Here is a 23825-nt window from a genome sequence, read left to right as displayed (position 1 = left end):
GCTGGGTTGAGGGTCTGGCAAGACGTTTCTTCTTTGTAAAACCATTTATATCGTGTCTTTTTTGCTGATAAATGTGACATCTGGCCCTTAGATGCTCCTCAGTGGATCTTTAGGTGTAAGTTTTAATAGTTGAGAAGTACAGTTTCTTGGACTTCAATTAATAAATGAGTCATCAGCCTATTATACTGAAGATGAGATGGTGTTTTAGTGGGTGTTTTATTAGGCTCCACTGTAAAATTTGCAGTTCTGTGTTATTACAGCTTTTCCATGCTGGAATTTAACTGGGGACGGACAATATCTTTCTCTCAAAATGGCCTTGGACTGTACACTACATGCTATCCTACATGTTAAGATGCATTGTAGCTGACCCTGTGCTCACTGATAGCATATGAATCATATGAACACTGTTGTGAGAGGAAAACTGTAGAAATACTTTTAGAGACTGAAGATTTTGTTCAAGCACAATATGTTGAAATTCCCCGGAGTAGCACATCTGAATAAGATCTGAAAGAATATTTTTTATTTGGTGTATTTCTTATACACTTCACACAAACAATATCAAATGAATAAAAGTGAAGCATTTATGTGAAGCTTAAATAGATGAATACTTTCTGCTTCGACTGCACAGCCATTTATGTAGTTTTTCTTTATTTGGCAAAGAGTAATGCCTCTGTTGTCTTCGGTGTGCTGGAGCCTCACAGACTGTTTTCTAGGCTACTATAGGATTTTTTTTTTTTTGTTGAACAAAAAATCAAACACACTGTTTGTCTTACCAGTGTCTCCACTGTGTATTAGCTTAGAATTTGCTTTGTGTGTAAGCGTAGGAGTAGGGGCGGGCATGAGAGCATGAAACATAAAGCATGAGTGATGTGTTAGCATTGCATTGGTGTCTTGTGTAGTCTACCTAATTTTGCTGAGAGGTTTTGAAATGAGCAAACGCTTAATTTATGGTCTCGACGCTGTAATAGGATGATAAAAAGATGCCTTCTATTGTTTTAAAGGGCTGGAATAAGTGTGTCTGTGATTCACTAAACCCTGAAATAGCCCACCACCACTTAAGGAAACTGAGCTTCTCTGGTTTGTGCACTGCTGTGAATCAGTGCTTACTACAGCATTGTGTCACATTAATGTTTGAGTGCTACATATTGTCAAGTAGACGTAGGACTTAAACAGCACTTACAGTGAAGTGTACTTACATCAACTCCTTGTTTATTTCTTCCAGAGACATCCATGCAGACGCCATAATGGTTTCCGTGTTTATATTGAACTTGACCTCTGACCCCTGACCTCCTGCATAAGCTTGGTAATCATTTCATTTTTTATTTGGTGCATTATGATTGATTTTACCCTTTTGCCATTATCTATCATAATCATTGCCATTATGTATCACAACTGTTTTGTTCAACTTGCTTCTGTCTCCTCGTCTTATTTCCCTTCTGTTTTGTCAACTCTTATAATTGTTTCAATTTGTAACATTATAACTGTTGCATTTTCTTAATTTATTTGTGTCCTGTTTTATTTCACTCTTGTCTCCCTCTGTGCTCTGTTACTTCCACTGTCCTTGAGCCATTAGCGTCACACAAATAAATTGTCAATTGTGTTTGCTAACATCTTTAATTTCTTCTTTATATTCTTTCATTTCTTTTCATCATCTTTATATGATAAATCATCCAACCATATTTTCATTGATTTTCTTTTTCTATGTATTACCAAGGATTACAACTTCCTATTTCATACATTGTGTACTGCAGTAAGTCTCTGTCACCATTTCTCTCTTCCTCTCTCTTTTTCTCGTATGTGTGTGGGTGGAGGTAATGTTTGAAAGTGACAACACAAGGAAACTTAAGACGGAGGGAGGAAATATGGCACAGCAATGTATTGCAGTATTACATCCCTTGTGTGTATTATGCTATTATTTCCTGAAATATCAGCCCAACACCCACCAGGCAGACAATACACACAGAAATGCATCATCCATTTTTGCCAGATTTATTCCCAAAAACTGGTTCTGGTAGACGGTAGGCATTTAACTGTAGCAATAGGCCAGTGAGCCCATGGAGTGGCAGGGCCAGGGCTAGACGTTAGGAGAGCTGGCAGCAGGAGGGAGAAGGAAGTCACAAGGTTGCAACCCAGAGCAGTAGACTTGCTTGTCTCAGCAGAGTAAACATCACCCCTCGTCTGCACACAGTAATGACTAACAGAGGAGGACGTGCACAGAAACACTATCAGGACTACTGCCTTGGCCTGCCAGACCCCACGCATGCCATTCCTATCATCTCCCAGCCTTTGCATTCTTAAAAACAAGTAGAGCGCTACCACCCTGTGCAATGTTGTGGGCTCAAGTGTGATTAAAGGTGCTATACCTCTTCTTACCTATGCCCTTGTTTGTTTAAAGTGACATGGTCAAGTTATGACAGCCACCTGCTTTTATTCAAAAATAATGTAATGAATGGATACATAGTATAGTTTATAGTGTTTTGTTGGTGAAGAAGACATTTAATTGTAGTAAAAGTTTATTTTTAATAAGATACAGTTCCATATACAGATGTACTGACCATTGTGCACTGACTTATCAGACTCCAATCAGGAGCAGTGGAAATGCCGCATAACAACAGGAAATTATGAGTGATTGGGAGCATCTTGAGATCTGACCCCCAGTTGTTTGACTGATTTTCTTTTAATTGGTTGTCGTCTCCCACTTGACACCATCAAAGCTTCACGCTGGAGGTGAGGCAGATGAAATGGTTCTATAATACGATGAGTATGATAAGACACACCGCCTTTTAAAATGTGATTGCAATCACAAACTCGTCACCAGATTATTGTCCTAATGTTAATGAAGAAATATGAAGATGCAGAATAAATTGCGCACCAGCTTTGTAGTTTTACTATTCATGTTTCAACCAAGTCTTTGTTGTTTACATGTTCTGTAAGTTAGCACCTAAATGTAGTTAATGTTTGGCATGTGTGAAACAAACCACAATGACAAGCTGTTAAAGTAAAAGCAGTTAAAACTTCAGTAATTAATTTATGGACCTGAGCGTATGGTGATATTATTATTTCTTCACTGATACACATTGAGCATGTCTTTTAGTGGTGTGGTGCAAATAAAGTATATCAGAACCATCTGTTGTCTCAATGTTAACTTCAGCTCCAACTTCAACTTTACTGTGCCCAAAGGGAAATTAGAATGCACACAGGCTCAAACGCAAGATACATAAAACATAATGAAATACATAAAACATATGACATCAATATGTAGAACATATGCTAAAACCTCCTACCAAAGAAAGTTGTCCTTATTTCAACAATTTTAATAACAGATGAGCTGGCCAGTTAAAGATACATGGAACAAACCACCAACAGCAATAACAAGAAGCACATCCTCCTTTAAGGTGCACTGCTGTGATGAGATCAAATTCATATGATAACAGTTCAGTTGCTAGTAAAGCGTGACCTAAAGGCTGACTCTCCACCCTTACTAAGATCCATCTAACGTGCGTCCAATTAAGAGCTCACTTTGCAGTTCTGCACATAGTGGAATATACAAACACGGACAAATTTTACTTGGGTTGCATTTTATTTATCCAGCAGAATTTACCGCAGAAACATTTGTTATACCCTGCTTAACAAAAGCATCTTGTACTTTTTCTCATAGTGAGGGCAGAGTTGCTCCTGGAGTGGGGCATTTGTTTAGTAAAGACATTTAGAGAGCCTTAAAATGTGTCTTAGAGAATTATTGTAATCTATAGTAAGAGAGGCAAATGTCCATTTTTGCAGTTGCTTGTGGATCAAGGTTGTATCAAAGTAAAAGCCTCTATCAGAATGAAGGTATGTGTCCAGCTTGCCACGTATGAGTACTGAATTCATCAACCAGCTGTATGAAAGTTAGTGAGTAGAAAAGGTTGAGGACATAGTTGTAATACAAAGAGCGACACAGCCCTGAAATTTGCATGGTGAGGAGAAGCTGATGCTTCCTGTGACTCAGTGAAGACAAGTGTTTGCTATGCCTGGTGATGTGCGAGACAGAGCGAGCAGAAGATTATTGTTAGCATACTGAGAAAAGATCATGAATTGCAATGATTCCCCAAAGCGCAGGCAGAAGATTTACTGAGACTATGCCTTTACCCCCTCTATCTATGTATGTCACTACGGAGTGCTGTCAGCACAGATGATTTTAGGTAGAGGGGAATTGATGGTGTCCCCCTGTGCACTGATTCAACATCTGATAATGAGGAAGAAATGCTATTTCAGTTAAAACCACAAGCCATGTTTGAGGAGGAAAATAGCAGACAGCCAAGGCTGGCACACCATGCAACAAGCTAAAAAAAATAGATGACGGTGAAAAATTTCCTTTCGAGCCTGTTTAATATGTGTTAAGGCATAGCTTGTGAGACCTCTCAGCTCCAGTAATTTCAGCACATCAAAGACATGCCTCCTCCCCAAGCTTGTGTAGTCTTAAGAAGGGCTCATCTTATCCAATCACACATTCACCCAAGTGTCTTGTAGGAATACCTCCAACCCTGTAATTTTGTTCATTAAAACCAGACTAATATGGGCTGGTCAACACCACAACTACACGCTGTAGTGTGACCGCGATTGCAGCTGGTAGTCTTTGTCCCTCGTTGACCTGTTTTGTTAACTCTACTGCTGTATTTCACTGCCTGATTAGATGTCACTCAATTAAAAGCACATTTCTGTGCGGAGAGCAGCCTCCCTAGTTGCCATGGATGCCGTGAGAAAGGTAGCAGAGCTGCGTAATGTGTGTCCCAGAGCACCATAATGAAATATCCACACTGTTACAGCAGAAATACACAGACAACCCAAACTTTCACACCCAATCAATGAGAGCTGTGTGGCTGACTTTTTTTTTTTACATTGAAAAATTAAAAAGGATGTGCCTAGTAAGTCACAGAGGACTCATGCATTTTATAGTCAGCTATGAGAAGCACTAGGATTAATAGACCTCTCCTAATATGCCTCGCATTGGTGGTCCCTGAACACCCTGATCAGGTAAGGCCCAGCGAAGCAAAGATCATTTATAAGTGGTTCATTATTTTACCTTCAGATTCCTCTGTCTGGCATTGATTTAATAAACACTGATGTATCTCCTTGTAGAAGAGAAGTGCCATTTTTCATTTCCCAGATTTGCTATCTTTGTTATCGCAGTTATCTGTCGAGCGCTGGCATTTCAGCGGTAATGCGCTCCCAATCTCAGCTGTGTACGGGAAGCGGCACAGGAAAATAGTGCAATTCTTCTATGGCAGATATTCCTTTTAATGTTTACTGAAAGATTCTTTAAAAGAAAATATTGTCTTTTATCTCTCTGACTCGGTGCCTGCGCATCCAGACATGGCTTTGTAAATGAACAGCTTGTTTAATAAAGTTCTGCCAAAGTGCTCTGATTATCCCTGAAAGGATTCAACAACGTGTGACATCAACAGTGAGGTACAATAATTAATGATCTATCAATGTGTTCTGATGATTAATGTATTTGTTTTTGCAGTTTGATGGACCCATAAACTGTGTGAAATAGACAATGAGCTTTGCCATCATATTCCCTGTGGTGAAGAGAAGCAACAGCACTGAGGCTCACTATAAAAAGCACAGAGAAGTGATGAAAGGAAAAGGAAAAAACAGGCTATTTATTATTAAGGTTAACTGTCAGTAAAGGCTCATGCTCCTGCCCTATCATTTTTGTAACTGAGAAGCTTGTTGTATTTTTCTGCTCAAAGGATTCTCCTGTGAAGTGTTAAAAGCAGTTTGTGGTCAGATTAGGTGTGTATGGCTGGCACATCAAATCAAGATGAAAATGAAATGGAATGATCAATTTGCCCTGCATTAATCCCTCCTCTCCAGCGGCATTCTATTGATTTTCTTGTTCAGCTTCCTTGATAACAAGAATCATTTAAAGGTCACATTTTGATGTCTGTCAAAAAGAAAACATTCTTAATGCACTATGAGTGGCCTTTGAGGCTTATGGTTGTCAGAAAGCACAGACTGAATCTTGGCACCACAGACAGATTATACAGAAAACAGAGCTAAATGGCCTGAGATGCTGTAGTTAGACGTTTGCAAGGCAGATACCACTCTCACTGAACTATTAAAATCCTTTATACAGATAATTCTTGCAAGTAACTCTCCTCTCTTCAGATTATATGAATTTCCCTTTAAGGTAATAATTATGATGTATACCAGAATTATTTCCATTCAAGCATACATTTTTAATTCATCAGAGGACTGCAGACTTTGCAAAAACCCACTGGTGATGCACTTGCTTAAAATAGCTTGATGCATTCTATCCTGATGGACATACAAAAATATTGCTAATGAGAGTGCCAGGCCTGTGTTGAGCTATGCCTTTTTAGCCTGCTTTTAGTCTTTCCTCCTTTCAGTTCTGAATGTCAGTGTTAGGCCACAGTTCTAGATGGTACACATATGCTACTGTATGAATACAATAACTGTTCAGAGATCAGCAGCTCCCCTGGTTTTCACAAATATCCAGCACTGACCTTTACTTGCTCCAGCTCCAGGATATAGAGCCGTGCATCATGGGCCACTGCCTCAGGCACTTAGGATTCTGGGAGCGAGATGTCTTCAGGGAGATTCTGATCAAACAGAAAGCATGCACAGTTATCAAAGCATCTGCACTTCTGTTTGTACAGTTTTGTATAAAAGCCAACAATTATAGTCAATTCATTCACACAATCTTTATACTATTTACATATACTATATTATATATATTATATACTCTTTCTTCTATTCTATTCTATTCTGTTCTATTCAATAATGTTACTCATTGGATCAGAGAGAGAAATATACTTGTATAATATGCTTAGAATGTATTTTATTTGCAACCATTGCAGGATAAAATGCTACATTATGTCTGTTCACTCTTTTAAATGAGTAAAACGTATGCTTCCAGTTTCTTAAGAGTTGGCACTAGCCTACGTGGGTATGATCAACATTTTTTTTTAATACAAGAGGCAATACCTGTGCAAACTGTAAAAGAGGAGTAGCCAGAAAAAGACCATTAATACAATACATATCAGCAGGTTGTAGAGGAATACATTTTTAGCAGGTGGAGTGCAGACTTTAGTAATGGCCAATCACATCAGCTCCTCTCATCTCCATTAAAATCAGCAGACAGTTTAATGGGAGAGGAGGAGCGTCCAGACTGGCTTCTCTGAGGAGAAACAGTCCTGAGGTGCAGAGTCAAATTGTGAAATACAAATATGAATGTAACATAACTCTTAATATGCTTTCAAGGACAGACAATATCCCTTTTTTTGTCAATTTACATGAAAATTCCTGCATTGGCAAACGTGTTCATGTTATTTTAGAAGATAATATAACATTATTGACCTATTTTTGGAGAAGCCAAATATATGTCCAGGGATTTAACTGTTTAAAATTAAAACTAGGGAAAAAATGGTGTGCACCTACTTTTTTAGATTCTGGCATTCGCTCAAAAGGTTTAATAACTTCATTTTGGCTGCAACTAACAATTTTATTCAATTATTCGTCTTGATTAATGGATTAATCGCTCTATGCCCAGGGTGACGTCTTCAAAAGTCTTGTTTTGTCCAACCAACTGTCCAAGAGCAAAATATATTGATTTTACAATGATATAAAGCAGTGAAAAGCAGCAAATCCTCACACTGGAGAAGCTGCCACCAGGGGAAAAGAATTCTTCAACTATTAATCAATTAGCAACATAGTTGGCAATCATCTAATCAGTTAATAGACTAATTGATCCAGGTCTCAATCAGTTGTGTAGTGCACAAAGTTTGACCTGTGTATAACAGTGTATATCACATCCCACACTTAGTGCCGACTCTATCTTTGTTGTATTAAAAGTTGTATATTAATGAGCATTAGGAGTGAAGGGGAGAGTGAAAGAGGAAAAATACAACATACTTGATAGGGATGCTATGATATTGAGGAGGTTTGTGTGTGCACAACCACCAAATAAAGCCACAAAAAAACCAGCACAGTTTCATACCGAAACAGCTGTGATGTTATGAGGAAGAAAATATGTTCCTTCTGTGCAAGAAAGAAAATAATTGACTTTCGCACAGTTTAAGGAAAAAACAGCAGTATAATGGAGGTTTATGAATACTTGATGAGTGCTCCTCGTTTAGTTGTGTGTGTTTTTGCTCTGCTACCTGTCTGAGCCCATACTGGTTGTTGTAGTGGGGCGCCAAATAGAGGGTGAGGAGAGCTGACTGAGTTTAGGAGAAGAGGAGCAGCGAGCCCTTCCACTCACTGTGCCTGGGTCAATATAAAACCTCATTACTGGGGTGTCATAGAAAATTTGTGCACTTTCTGCTCCATCTAGCAGCAATTTTGCTGGATAAGCACTGCTCTCGTTTGGCCCGTTTTAAGCATTTTCACTGAAGAAAGGCTTGCAAACAGGAAGCCATCGCTTCCCCACGGGGGCCCTGGCAGCCCAAATCCCCCCAGCGCTGCCTCTGCTCTTATATGTGCAGTGTTGTGTTTGTGTGTATGCGTGTGCCTATGTGCATGCATAGACGCTTATCTTATGATTCTTTATCTTGTCTATAGTTTGTGCAGACGACATCTGCGAATGTCTGCAGAGCAACGCGACTTATGAAGTATAGAGCGTGACAGGCTTGTGCACCACATTTCCATCTTGAGTTGTTTCTTTTTTCTTGGCTGTGCATTTTGATAACTGAGAATGAAGACATGCAACTTATACGTGGAAAGGCTTCCAACATAGTATAAAATAATTAATCTAGTATCCTAGTGTTATGCTTGTTATTAAGATTACTGGTGTGCAAGCTCTTAACTCAACAGCTTGATTCCCCTCACCACCCATTTTTTTCTATTCTTTTCCAGCTGAAATATACATTTTACTCACCCTGCCTCTCACCGCCTCCCTGATGTAAAAAAGAACACCTCGGAAAAAAATACAGTTTCTTTTTTATCCATTCGGTGGCTGATAGGGACATCGGGGAGCTATTCACATGTTGTTAGAATGCTTTTTTTCCTCATCTGTGCAAACTAGAATTTTATGAAAGCAAACAGAATGACACGTTTATAAATATGGATGTGTGCCCTCTGGACAAGCTTCTCAGCCAGTGTCACATTGGCCCCATCACTTCATGGTGGAACCTTGTAATTTCAGAGAGTGGGGACAGAAAAAGAATCAAAGGGAAATCATAAAGGATAGAAGTGCCGTTTGGCCAACCTGTAAAGTGTTGTTTTTTTTTTTTTGTACAGCAGTGGAGACAGGCTGAACAGAATGTACACAACAAAGATCCTGAATAAAACATGATCAGATAAAAGCCAAACATGCAGAAAATACCGGAAAGGTCAGAAAGAACCCTGGCCATAATTATGGATGGAGAATTTGCCAGGAATGCACTAATTAAACCACAGAAAAATCTCCAGTCTCGACCTCCCCCTTGTCCCTGCAGCTCCACCATAAGCCTGCATATTAATCATTGGGGAGGGGAGCGAAGACTTGGCTTGCAAGTGATGCTGTACTAACAGAGTGTACTTTAAACCACACACAAATGCACACTCATATATAGATCATATAAGCCACATTACAACTGAGAACAAACAAGTAGCAGGGCAGGAGGAAGATTCAGATTGGCTCAAGGAGTAAAGAGTTGGACTTATAGCTGAAGGTTGAGTACCCCCCTGCTGGAATAAGGACTGGTACCAATCAGTGTCTCTAATTGAAGTGGAGTGGGAGGCCTTTTTTATTTTATTTCTTTATTTTTTTTAACCACTAGGCCTTCTTGGCTCAGAGACATTGGAGGTGGGCTGTGTCATTGTGAGTATCTCAGCACCACACAGGTTATACTTAAGACTGGAACACGCTGCTTGCCACCTGCAGAGTGCCCTGTTAGTGTGTGTATGCGCATCTGTGTGTGTGCAGAACTGACTGTATCATGCTGTTCACCTCCAGTGGTGTGTCTGTAGGTGTCTTTCTTGTTAGCGCCGGATGACTTGGGATCATGCGAGTGATCCTCTCTCTACTTTGAGTTTACAAAAGTGTACCACATACTGCCTGTGGGGAGAAAAAGCAAAACAGCAACATTTAAAAAATCTCAAAATGTACCTAATGTCACATGATCAACATATTCCACGAGATGTATTTACGGCTGTTAACTGTTACATATAACATCAACAAAAACTATTTATTCTCTTTATTTTATTCATTCCCTCTTGGACAAAGCTGTATGTGCACAGGGACGTTTTCTTCTGTGTCTGGCTCAACTGCACTTTACAGTCTGGTATCAGGGAGAATGTTTTACAGTTCCCCAGGATCCAGATGGCTAACTGTACACGACCTCCAGCACTGAATGATAAATGGCAAAAAAGCACATTTCATCCATCGCCCAGCTTACCTCTCGGCTGCACACTGATATTCCTGCTGAAAGTGTGGTGAAAAGCACAGTTGGATGTATGGATGTAGGCTGCACTGGAGAGGATTTGATACAGAAATGTTCTGTTCAACAGCTATTCTGCTTAGAAGCTACTTGTGCATTTGGTGTTCACAGGTGGAGGTTTAAACTCAAAACCTACCAGCTGATTGAACAAAATGCTGCTAAGGAAGATTAGTTTCAGTTTCATCTTTTTTTTGCATCAATTGTCAATTGTAAGGGCCTCCATTCTGGTTTTACGTCAAAAGGCACTAAGAGAGGAACAGGTGTATTCCCCCAACACATCAGTGCCATAAGCATTGTTCAAGGAATTTGCAGTGTTAATTGTGTGTTATACCACACCCTGTGGGGCGCCTTATAAAAGCAAGCCATCCAGTGAATTAGCTTGTACATATTACAACACAGCCTGAATGCAGTATCTGAGGCTTGGGCTGTGTTTTGTTGTTGTGTTCTGTTGTGTTGGGCTCTCCGATGGCCTGTACTGGGAGTGGAGCCCTGGGGCTCACTGAGCCACATAACCGCCCCTGTCAAAGGAGGCCTGCTGGCTGGCTGGAGCAGCCATAGAGAGTATGTGGCCTTCTCAGTTAATCATAACGCCGACTCACTCTTGCCTGATTGTATTGGCGGCTCCAGGGATCTGCCATAATTGGATCCTTGTAAGTGGGATGGAGGAGCTAAACAACCAGATTGCTGTTTGTTTATACCTTTTCATATATTAGTAACGTGCCGAGACTTCTCAAGCAGTCTGGGACTTGTCTCACTGCTTGCCGCTCTAATTAGTAATTCATTCTTAACATATGCCTCAATTGTGGCCCTATCCAGCTATTTGTGATTAACTCCACTTTAATTAGAGTTGCTCATGCAGACTTTGGCACTGCATGGACGTGTAGTGGGCACTTCAAAACCACTGGTACCCTGCGTGGGTTCATGTGACAAAGAGGTGCTCTTGTTGGAAAGGCAACTTTCTTAGCTTGGACTGGAAATTTTAAATATATTTTTAAATCCCAGACAAATAAGGTAAAGATATATGTAATTTAAAGAAATAAATAGACCAAGCCACTAATAAATAAGATGAAGGGATTAAAGGTGAAATACGTACATTTCCTCACATTGTTGTCAATGGCAAGCTGTCAGAAGCAATGTTGTGCAGCTGTTGGTGGAAGGCTGTGGACGCCTGCTGTTTATGTGAATCAACCAATGCAAAGCATGGCAAATGTGGCAGCTAGCGAAGTGTGATACAACTGAGCTTATGCTTGATTTCAATGCATGAAAATACAAACGTGGTGTGAAATCGACGCTTCCAGTCCACTGGCTCTATCTTGAAATGAATGATTTATTAACTACAACATAACAGATACCAGTTTTAACTGGTTTCAAATATCAAAGCACTTGATTTGAATTTGTGATACATTGTATTATTCATTGTGAGTCCTTGACAGATGCAGAAAGACACACACTGAGCTTCATCTAACAATTTCTCACCTCTCTAATACTTGTCACCACCCAGTGCTTTGACAACCTAACTTAATCAAAGAGGATTACATATTTCTTTTATCAATTTCTTTGCAGTAATCAGCTGATATATTTGTCAGACAGCCCCTATATCACCTTGGGGAACATGTGTATGCAGTGTGTCTGTGCATATTTTCATGATAAGGAATGTGTGAATATGTCTTGCCAGCTGCCCTAATGATATATAAGCTGAAACTTTGCAAAATGAATCAAAAGGTTTCCACATTGGGACACTCAAATACCAAAAGCCAGTAATTAAAAGGCTACAGCTTTGCAGATTAACAGCAGAATGGAGTTTGTGGGGAAACTCATGCAGGGAAGGGGGCATTTAGTCACATGGCCCCGAGTTCCCCCACAGATAAAGCTCATTTTCTCTAGCAGTGGGGTAGAAAGAGTGGAGAACACAGCCCATTTGGTTTTGGCCTCACATGGGGCCCACAGGGGTAGCCAGCATTTTATTTAAGGTCACCAGGAATAAATGGGATTCAGGCTGTGTCTGGCAGGTTGCAGTGGACAGGGCCCAGGCTGGGGCCTTCCACCCCTGCTGCCCCCAGGCGCCCTCTCCATCTCTTCTTGCCGGAGAGTGCAGGTCTTTTCCTGCCTTCTATTTCACTGTCTGGAGCCCTGGCTAAATACCTCACAACTCTCCTACTTCCAATACCAGCACTGTGTCAAAGGGTAATAGCATGTTAAAATCCCCCTCAGGTTGTTCAAAAGGGCGAGTGCAGAAAAAAGGATCCCAATAGAAAAGCTCTTAATTCCATTTAGCTCAATAATGAGAAACAAAGGGAGGGAGAGACATGGGAGGGCCTGCATTGTTGGGTCTGCAGTGTGTGAAACACAAGGCACCCCATGCTAGACCACATCAGATGATCCTCTGTGGGGTGACACTTCGCTTGAGCCACTCTGTCATAAAGCCCACAATACGCTTTCAGGGGAATGAGTGGCCATCACAGTTTAAGGGCTTTTCTCTCAGGTGGAGGCAACAAAAAGCTACAGAGATGGATCTGGCTGCCAGTCAAGCTTTGTATCAGTGACTGTCCTTTTGAGGAAATATGAGAGGCTGGACTGCTGTCCCATCACAGCATGATTCAGAGTGAGAGGGATTGAAGCTCACGCTGAAGCCAAGCTGCTCTGCAGAGCTGTGAATATGTGAGTGGGCCATGTGTTGTGGTGAGGATAGTGGAGAGGGGGGAGAGAGAGCCCTTGCTTGCTTTACCTTCAGACTGAGACATCCTGTATCAGTGCTAAACTGGGAGTTACTACATCTCTCATATCTGTCAAGTGCTCTGCCTAATCACTTCTCACCATTTTCAACTTGTTATCTCCTAATGTCTTATAAATGTCTTAAATGTGTGAAAAAAAGCTTACTGTGCATTGCAGCAGCATACGCACTACTGAGGTTATTGATATACTGTGCTGTCTCAGTGTAGCAGATCCCATGCAAGCTGTTTCATGACAGCAAAGATGTTCAAACTATGAAACCCAGAGATAAACATTGATATAAAATCCTCTTATAAATAGGTTTTTATGTGTTTTTATTAGATATTATATTTCAGTGCCTACTTGAACATTGAATACAAACTGCTCTTGCTGCACAGGCACAACACCCAAGACAGTGTTGCTACTGACATGGCCCTATTCCTTTCATTATAATGTTGATAAAAACCTCCACACTGGATGCTTCTTTGAAGTGGAGCTTTTTGACTTGCTTAAAAGAAACACCAGCATTAGTTGTTAGTATGAATTGCTAATTAAATCATAATCTTTCTTTCTTTCTTTCTTTCTTTCTTTCTTTCTTTCTTTCTTGCTTTCTTTCTTTCTTTCTTTTATAATTGAATCAAAAATAATAGAAATATTAAAAATAATTAATTAATAAATGTTTAATTCAGTCCATATGTCAAGTTGCATGTTCTATGAAGAACAACTTAATTACTATCCTCATGTGTTATTGCCCTAAAATGGATGTGAATACCCTCAAAAAGCTCTTTAATATCATAGCCTATATTTCAGCACCAAAACAATGAACATGTCCCAATACTTGTGGACTGCACTTAACTATAAATGCATTTGTACAACTTACAGTGATAATAGCCTGAAAATTATCCATATTATTGAAAAATGTTTGTTCTTTCAGAATCTCCCATATAGAGGAACTGCTCATTGCTATACCTGATCTTAGTCCGTGAACATCTGTAAATGAAAATACTTGTTTTCGTGTACAATTCAAGTCGAGGCTATGAAAAGCCACTGCTAGGAAGCAATTACTGACAGTCTAAATGCCCCTTCATGGGTAATACTTACTGGCTTTGTACATCGAAAGTGACAAGTAGAATATTGTACAATGCCTTGAGAGCTCAACACAATCTTTATTACCTATTGTTTACAGTACAGTATGATGGAAGTATCACCACTGTAGGTTGAGGTAATGTGTATTATTCCTGCAACTGACCATTATTTTCATTATTGATTAATCTGCTGATTATTTTTTCAATTCATTATTAGTCTATGAAATGTTGAAAAAAGATATTCAGTTTGCATAGAAAACAATGGAATCTGCATAGTTTCTCCTTTGAGAAGCTGGAACAAGAGAATATTTGGCATTATTTTTGCTTAAAGAAATAACTGAAACGATCAATCAGTTATCAAAATAGTTGCTGATAATCATCTAATCGTTACAGCTCTAATGTGCATACACTGTATTGTGCTATCTTATTCCTTCTGTGCCCACACCACAATGCAAAAAAATTCAACTTCTGTTTTTTTTCCCCAAAACAAATGCATGGAAATTAGGTAGGAATGTGATTATGCAGATTGAGAGAGGAGCCATGGGTACCAAATGTCAGATGTCAGGTATGCATTTTCAGACCCTGGTGGGATGGAGATGATTATCATGGTAATTATTCAGCATTTGAACAATCCGTTTTCTGTGCGGAACACTGGGAAGCACATCTGCCCAGGGACCTGATGTTGGTGTTTGTCTGCCACCACAAACATGAGTGTGTTAGTCAGGGATATAGGAGAAGACAGAGAGGCGAGGCGGGGTAAAGTGATGAAAATAGTGCAATGTCTGCAATTCAACTGTGATAAACTTGGTCGAGGGAGAAAGAGTTGCTGTACCATGTGCCCAATTCCCTCTCCTTTCTCTTAGCTCCTATCCTTGGTCCCTCTTAGCATTAAAGAGATTGGGCTGAAAGTGGAGCAGATATCAGTCATCTTTATCTCCCAGTTGGGGGAGGGCTGGCTCAGGCCCGAGCTTTTCTCTCTTTATGGTTTCTTCCCCTCTTTTTGTTTTCCCACCACGTTCTGTGCATCCTTTTATGCACTCTGTATATTCTGAGGCCAGCTTTGTGGTTTAATATGCATGATAAATTTTATTCCTGTGTTCATACCCATTAACCGTTGGACTGAACACCCCCTTCCCAGACTCTGCTCCACTGACAGGGAAATGCTACGGTATGGATGGCCAGCAGGAGAGTGAGAAGGCCTTCCCCATCCCGGTAGTCATTAACCCTGTGACTGGAGAGTGACCCCAACACCTACACCTACACACACACGCACACACATACACACACACCTCATGCTCATCATAATCCTTGTCGCCGCTCTTTGATGTCCCTTGGAGTCCTGATGTACTTTGCTGAGCAGACAGACATGGCTCAGTTCCCTTATGGCTGCCTACTCACACAACACACTTCACACAACACTCTTGTACTCCACATGGACACCCATTAAGTGCCAAGGACATTGGTTATCTCTGTTCATGATAGATTTGAACTCTTTTCGTAAAGTGATTTATCATGCGGCACTTGAGCTTGTGAAGTTTTGTGCTCGAAGCTCATAGAGTGTTGTGCTTGATGGTTACTTAACACATATTTGTTTAATGCTTTCTGCTGATACCTTTAAATATAGCAAAATTCTGATTGCGTTCGTCTTCATATAAATGCCAACTGTTCTTCAAAGTCTTCACTTGACTTGTTCTGATGCTTAGGGGGGTGGGCTTTGGCCTGAAAACTCAGTGTTCCACATCTGTAGCACAGGGACCTTGACCTACAGGTCTCCAATAGAAGGCAGACACAGAACGAGGAGGAGATGAAGAGGACAACAGGAACAGACAGCCTAAAAGGGGGTTGAGTGAGTGCACTGAGACAGGCTGAACACCTATTGGCTCAAGATGCATTTTGTACAGAGTACTGGCTGAAAGACAGAGAAACTTCCACCATGAATTGTTAACTAGGGTTGACCCAGGACAAGTCGAGCATGTAAACAGTCAAACTGGCCTTCTAACAAGCTTGACTCTTAATTTACATTCTTCCCCATTCCCTCTGGCTTCCATTATACATGAAGCCCCTTATGAAAAAGTCATAAATGCAAGAATTTATCCAGGAAAAAGGCACACGGATTAATTACAGACAATCGAGTATCTAGCTGTATTTGGGCATGCTACTGTAACACCAGGGACTCAGTGTTTATCCTATAGTTACTATTGTAGACTACAGTATAGGCCTACAGTGTTATGCCATATTGCATTATTGTATAATTACAGCCATTGCTTACAATAATTATTAAACTGTAAACAATAAGCTGAGAGATAATGTAACTTATTACAAACCATTTCTGTCCTGAATATCACTTTATGTGCATAGAGTATTTTACTTAACTCCTCTAATTTTGGTCATGAAAGTCTGTTTACGGGTATTTGGGAGTACCACTACATATGTGCAAAATGTTGTATAAAGCCTTTTGTGGCTCCAGATGGAGCTGTGCAAAATATGATAAATTCAGATTCAGATCAACTACAAGTTTGAAAATGAAAGGTGTGTGGAGTTTGAAATAAGTGGGTTTAGTTTACCAGACCTGCTCCGCATCTCTGCTTGAGGCCAGTGGCTCAAGGCTACATTAACTTCGAATAGCATAACAAAATCTTCAAATCTTTGACTAGGAAGAATGTATGGAGAAAAAAGAGAACGTCTCTGGTTCTGCTGCATCAATTTTTATATTGTACGTTAGAAGTGCAGTGCTCGAATAACATTTGTGGAGTACTGTTTTAATATAATAAACTCAATATTATTTTTGATAGTCTAAGGTTCAGATCACCGATATCACTTTATCAAAAAAAATAAAATAAAGGCTGTCTCCTCATTCAGCAGAACTTCAGCAACTTCTGCAGAGGTTCCTGGCAGAAAACCCAAGGTCATCTGGCAAAAAGTTGATCTGGATCAACTTTTGCCACAGCATCTGGCAACACAAGCACACATCCCATCTACCTTTTAACCTCTGTGGTGTAGCATTGGGCAGATTATAACATGAACCGCAGAAACATTATGAAAATTGTTGCTGCTGTGGTAATTTTCCACAAAGAGTTGTACATCCCTGTCTTAAAGCTTGCATTTCATAAACCTTGTCAGTACAACACTCCCACACTAACACATTTTATATTTTATTTTTGGTCTGAACATGGTAAATTCGTAAATATGATTTAGTCAAGCCTCCCTCTTTCTCCAGCTGTGTTTGAAACTCCCTAGTTAGTGAATAATAGTAATGGTTATATTGATAGTAATAACAGTAAAATGAGATTTCAGCAGAGTAAGTGCTTTTCCATATGATAAAGAGTGCAGTCTGTCTTGCCCTACACTGAACGTTTCCTCAGGTCTTCGGTGTGGGGGGTCTTTGGATTATGATGGGGGGGGGGGGGTCACCACATAATAAACAAGTAGATGTTAAAAGAGACAGAAACAATATTTGTTTTGAATATTGAGAATTTTTTTTATCAGAATTAAAAGTAAGCGACAGGGATGTCTTATGGTGCCTACAGTTTTTGGTGATTTCTCTGTTGCTGACTGTGCATCAGGAGAGTGAAAGACAGTTTCTAATATATTAACTTTGAAGGGCTTTGCATTGAGTTATTTTTGTGACAGCCACATTTCATTTCTGCTGCTTCCCCGTGCTTTATCTAATTTCTTTTGTTGTGGCATAAACATGGAATTTTTGTGAAAATTCAATTACCCGGGCCTTTGGAGATTCTGCAAACAAAGACGTATCGGTTGTGTATCTCCCTCTCACTCACCCTTAAAAGTGGATAGCCAGTGGAGTTTCTAATTTATTCAAGCAAAACGTCGCTACCTCTGTTAATCATGCAGAGTGGGCTGAAAGGCCCAGATCAGCGCAGACTGGCACAGCCTGAAACACACAGGCCTTATTTATTGAGGTTTGTGTTTTTGTATTCGGAGGTTGTGTAATGCATTCAAATAAGGGTGCATCAAGCCAAAGTCACAGCAAGTTGCTGAGGGAGTACGTCAAGCATTGTGGCGATGTTTTTATTCCTATCTCCTTGCCTCTCTGTTCACCCTGCCGTCAATAGATCTCATTCAGCTGAGGCCTTTCTTCTAGTCTGTGTTGCATTGTGGCAACAACTGTCTCTTGACGGAGGAGAAAGGATATCTTGTCAAGGTCAGAGCTGTGCACTAATTAGCGTTCACCACTGAACTGCTGGGTTGACTCTTGTGCCCTTCACCCCTGAGGCCTCATGGCATTACGTGTGTGTGTGTGTGTGTGTGTGTGTTGTGTGTTTTCTATCATGTTTGCCCCTGCCTTTTCTCTTCCACTGCAGAGGCCAGCCATCTGAGACTGCCTGTACAATACATACCTCCTCTATCACGCCCCAGACTTGACTCAGATGGGGCAGTCATATGTGACAAGCAGACAGAGGCAAAAAAGAGGGAGATATAGGAGGGTGGAGGTGGCAGCGAGCATTAGCATCCCACTGGGCTTTGTGTGCTTGTTATAGCATGAGATCACACAGACAGGAGAGGGCAAAAGAGAGAAAAAGGTGAAAGAGGGAATGAGAGAATGTTGCCATGATGGTCATAGGAGGCAGCAAGAATCCAATTGATACCAACACAAACAAGAGGGTTCACTGAATAATGATGGCAACAGAAAGTGCAATGGCAAAAGTTCAGCCGTATCTTAAGGGGTAATTTTAGGCCTTTCGCTTGGGAACAGCAATTTCCTCCAGCTCTGTCTCTGAGCGATATTACTGTGGAATCATTAGACTAATTCATCATCCTTGACTTCTTCGTGTTTTCTGCTGCACTAGTGGGAAAAATGGTTGTTCTAATTGCAAGCCATAGAATTCACATGTAAGCTCTGAGTCCTGCTCATTGCTTCTCCACAACTCTCCTCAGAACATTTGCAGTCGCGATCAGTTGTAACTGGATAATACAAGGCCTTTGACATCTGCTAGATTGTCGAATTATCAGAATGTTTGTGTTGTACAGTATGTTGAAGAATTTCCCTCTATATCACTGTTTCATTACGAGGTATTGAGTACTTAGTGTATATAGCCTGTACAGCACATTACAATAAGTGCTTTGCACCACATAGTAACAGTTGCCCAGAGATATTGATCCAATTTGGCATGAACATCATGCTTGGCAGGAAATTTTTTGCTGTATCATATTTTGTTGTTTTTTTTTTTTTTAAATCCCTCCCACATAGACTTGTATTGTTGTTATTAAATGTGGCTGATATGTATTCCATCTCTGTAACGCTTTGCTAGGAGCAGTGAAGGAGATATGTTAACAAGTCTGTTCTCTAAGCAGCATCCATATGGATGCCTCTGCCCTGCTCCAGTCACTGTAGTGGTAACTCACAGACCGATGAAACACATGCATGCCGCTTGCCTCCATTAATTTTTGTTTATTATGTATTTATGCTCTAAGCCCGAGATTTGCTGTGATCAAATGCATCTGTTTCGGCATGGATCAGTGGATAACTTTGGCACACCACCACCTTCATCACATCCTGCTTTCCATCTATACCTCTCCTCTGTTTCTACTTTGCTAACTCTCCCTTTTTTGCCCTTTCTTTCCTCTCTCTCATCTCATCTCTCAGTTCTCTTTTTTTCCTTTTTAGCCTCTAGTGTATTTGAGCCTGCATACTGTATGAATCACCAGTCTTTCTCTGAAAATAAGATCAGTTCACTTAATGGTCAAAGGGCATTTTAAGCTTTATTAGCCAAATCCAAGGACTTAAATACGCAGGTCTTGTGAGGGACACAGCAGAATCTTTTCTCAAACTATTTTAAATTACTTATTATTGTTGTGTGAAGAGGCTTTATTTGTATTAAGAAATTCCCGATCAATTTGAACTCAAATTAACTCAATGAGTGTAGTATGTGTGTTATACAAACATAATTAAAATGCCCATCATAATCATTAGAATCTTAATTTGTAGTGAAATGTTAACACATAAACAGAAAAAAATCACATTTAACATGTTTGACTTTGTAACAGATTAGATTCAGTTGACAAATTGTTTCCTTAAATGGGCCGTCATGCGCTGTGGTTTCTGTAATTTGTGTCTAATTTTCAAGCAAATATTAGAACGTTTTCTTGTCTCGAGCCAGAATTTCATATTTGTGTCTTTCTAACATGTCTCCTGGCACCAGAAAAAAAAAATAAAAGCACTGTCCGAATTCATGGCATTCACTTTATTTCAAAATAGAGCAACAGCTGTTAACTACTACATCAGTAACAAACCAATATGTCCTGAGCTGTTGCTGTCTGCTGAAATGCATCTGAGATTCAGTCTAGCATGAAAATCCCATCAGCTTCTTGGCCCAGTGTAAGAGAGACATTTTCTGCTCATCATGTCCTAATGCCATCTCTTCAATACTCTCTCTGCATTCTGGTAAAAGAAAGGTATGCCCTCTCAGCACTTCCTCCATGACATGCTAGCCCATAGTGGACAATTGCAGGTGCTTTTAGTGAGACTCAGTAATGAGCAAGTTGTAGACATGCATTCCATCCTGAATAACCAATGAGCACTAAAATGACAAGTAGTGCCATAGTGACGGAAACATGTAGCTACACCATTTTAAAGACATCATTATTACATGAAGCCAGTCACAGACCAGGCCATGGAATGTGATGGGTCCATAGGTATAGTCAGTATGGTATATGTTCTGCATAAAAGTAGGTTATGCAGAACGTATACAATAATATATTTTTATTAGACCTCCGATGGCAGAACAAAGCCTTTTTTATTTACTTGAGAGAACACTATACTACACTAAGAATATGAGATTATCATTTTAGTGCTATTTATTATCAGTAGTCATTTTATTTCTCATTATGAACAAAAAATGCAAATTCAGAATATTCTGTATTCTGTATTGTTACTGTAAATTGGAATAAATCCTACAAGCACACAATAAAGATACATCATCTTAGTTTGGATGTGCTCTTAAAAGAAAAGATAAAGTTTGTGCCTTAACTCAACCAGCCTCTTTTAGTATAGTCAGCGATTGCAGGGTGCTTGAGCTCCACATTTTTAATCTCTTTGTTAGGTGAGGATGAAGTGGGGATCACTTCTGCCCTGCTCATTATTTCAAACAGTTGCTTTAAGGTCTTTTTTTGGGTTCAAATAATGTGCTTTCTGTAAACATGCATACTCTAGTAATCTCATGACATTGTTAGCATGGAATTAACAATTTGTTTGTCACAGAGAGGGTAAATAGTGAAACCTTGTAGTAAACAGTGAAACTGTTTTTTTAGTGCGCCCCTATTATGTGAAGCTTTTAAAGGCAGTTTAGCTATGTGAAGAAAAGTTTTAATCAAATACATTTGCAAGGCATACCACTGTACAACTCCTCAGCTCTCCATAATCATCTCTCTGGAGGCTCCAGAGCAAGCATTTGTTTTATTCTGCTAGCGTATGACATCATTAATTGACTTAGGATACTGAATAGAATGGCTGAAAAATTGAACCCTGGTAGAACGCATTTGTTTTGAATGGATGATGACTGCCGGGCCTGCTGTTTAAACAGCCTTGCAGGCTTTGGGCAGGTGGAGGGAGAAAGCTCTTATCCGTCTTCATCGTAATATCAAGGTCATGGATGAGTAGCTGAGCTAATCTCCTTCTTCTCATATCTCTTACGGAGCGAAAGAGCTGGCAGGCCTGCCGTGTATTAAGCCCTCTCCAGCCAAAGACAGAATACGATGTCTGTTCCACACAGGGAAATATGATAAACTACACTGAAACGAAATTCAAGAATGCGGAGGTCCCAGTATTCGTAAGTGATGTACTGTACACATCTACACTGAGACACCAGCTGCTAAATCAAATTGGAGATAATCTATGCATATTCAAATTCTGTGCCAAACTATATAATCTTCGGCATCTGCTTCATTATGCATGGAAGACACCATTTTGAGCACATATTTCCATCAAAATATCGTATCCCTGTAAGTGTACATGACTATTAAATATTGTACCAGCTATATTCGGCGGCATGATCAAAGCACAAAGCCTCCGTGTGTGAGCTTAATAATGATAGACTCATGTTGACAGATGAGATGGGGTAAAGGCTCTGAAGTACTGTATCTGAAAGAGAGTTGGCTCCTCCTCTCCCACAAATAGATTTGCCCTGCACAAGGTTTTATCCCCATTGTTCATTAGACTTCTGAAGGAATAATTAACAAGGCTTTAAAACACAGCTTTTATGGATCACCTGCTGTCCCCCCAATATCATTTTTGTGATTGCGCAGCAGAATACAGCGAGAAGCATTGATGCTAACGTCTGGCACCCAAATGCCTTGCAGGATCAGTAACTCTCCAATTAAAGCAATATCTCTCAGTCTTGTGCCTGGCACTGAAGCACTGAGCTCACCACAGGACTCGTCTGTATACAAACACCAAACTTCTTTGTTATAGGACCGTGGCCCCAAGATAAGAATAAACTGCCTAAATGCACTAATGCAACGTGCAGATACATTGTGTTTTATGAAGCTGAACTGTATTGTATAGGGGTAAGCCAAGACCATGGGAGAATAATGGGAGGCAAGGACATTGTTCATTTAAAAGTAAGGAAAGGGAAACAAGAATATTCTTTCATTTTAAAGTTACAGATTAGGCTAAGAACATTACCCCTTATCACAGACTGGAGCTGTAGAGAGCACGGCCTCCTTTCAGTAGCACGCTCTTTACCTGAATCACAGTGCCTTCTCAAAATGCACAAATATATTTGTCATGTCTGGGGCAGCCAAATCACGAGGTAAATATTATCATCCAACAAGCAAACAAACAGTCTTTTGTGTGGTAGATAAAGGTGAAGCGTGTGGTGAGGTTAATGGGACCTGGCTATTAGCATTGTCACTCAGTCTGCCAGGTCTGACAGTGCAGCTCAGTCTGAGGGCCTCTCCTCCCCTCGTCCACCTGCTTATCACCCAGATAAATTAACTCCGGCAGACAGGAGAGGCAGGTGGAGCGGAGGAGTGGGGGTGCAGATCCTCACCTATCACAAGACAGGAACACCAGGCACAGATCATTGCTCTGTTGACTCTAGTTAATAGCGTGGGGCCACAGTGTGTGTCAGATTTTTGGGGGTCCATGAGATTGACGTGCGGGGCAGGAGAGTAAACACTTGGTAATTAAACACAACCGCATGTTTGTCAGAGGTGATGACAATGCCCACAGACCCTCCCTCTTTTCTTCTCAGTCAGTTCTTCCAACTCTGTATGAAGCAACAATTTACCCTGCGAAGGTTCCTTCAACCTCTGCGACAAAATATGTTATTTGTTACTCCCTTCCAAAATATGAGCGTTTTCTGATCTGATTCCCACATCGTCAGGACACCATTGTTTGTCAGTGTCCAAATGACTGTTAGAAAAATGGTTGTTTGAGATCTGGTTAGGTTTTAGCAACTAAAACTACTTGGTTGAGGTAAGGGAAAGATCGTGGACATAATAATAATCAGAAAGTTGACAGTTGGTTGGAGGCAGGATGAAAATAATGGTTTCTCATGTCAAAGTTGAGTGCTTTGCACACCCAGCCGCCCGTAGCCTTTACCATCTCCCTCTAGGTTTTTCATTATAGGGTTATGTGTTAGGC

The 23825-nt window shown here is 40.3% G+C and overlaps 1 protein-coding gene and 1 long non-coding RNA gene across 2 annotated transcripts in view; one reads left to right on the top strand and one right to left on the bottom strand.

Moving 5' to 3' along the window:
* The window catches only part of camta1a (calmodulin binding transcription activator 1a), a 274592-nt gene that overhangs the window by 44717 nt on the left and 206050 nt on the right, over positions 1-23825 (top strand). The gene's annotated exons all lie outside the window — the stretch shown is intronic.
* The window catches only part of LOC127377161 (uncharacterized), a 31527-nt gene continuing 8912 nt past the window's right edge, over positions 1211-23825 (bottom strand). The window contains exons 2-3 of the long non-coding RNA XR_007887640.1: positions 9921-10045; positions 1211-6608 (exon numbers count right to left, since the gene is read on the bottom strand). This is a non-coding gene — a long non-coding RNA (uncharacterized LOC127377161). The remainder of the gene's footprint in view (positions 6609-9920; positions 10046-23825) is intronic.

This window comes from Dicentrarchus labrax, unplaced genomic scaffold (genome assembly GCF_905237075.1).
Source record: "Dicentrarchus labrax unplaced genomic scaffold, dlabrax2021, whole genome shotgun sequence".
Classification (NCBI taxonomy): domain Eukaryota; kingdom Metazoa; phylum Chordata; class Actinopteri; family Moronidae; genus Dicentrarchus; species Dicentrarchus labrax.
This window is presented reverse-complemented; position numbering and strand designations above follow the sequence as displayed.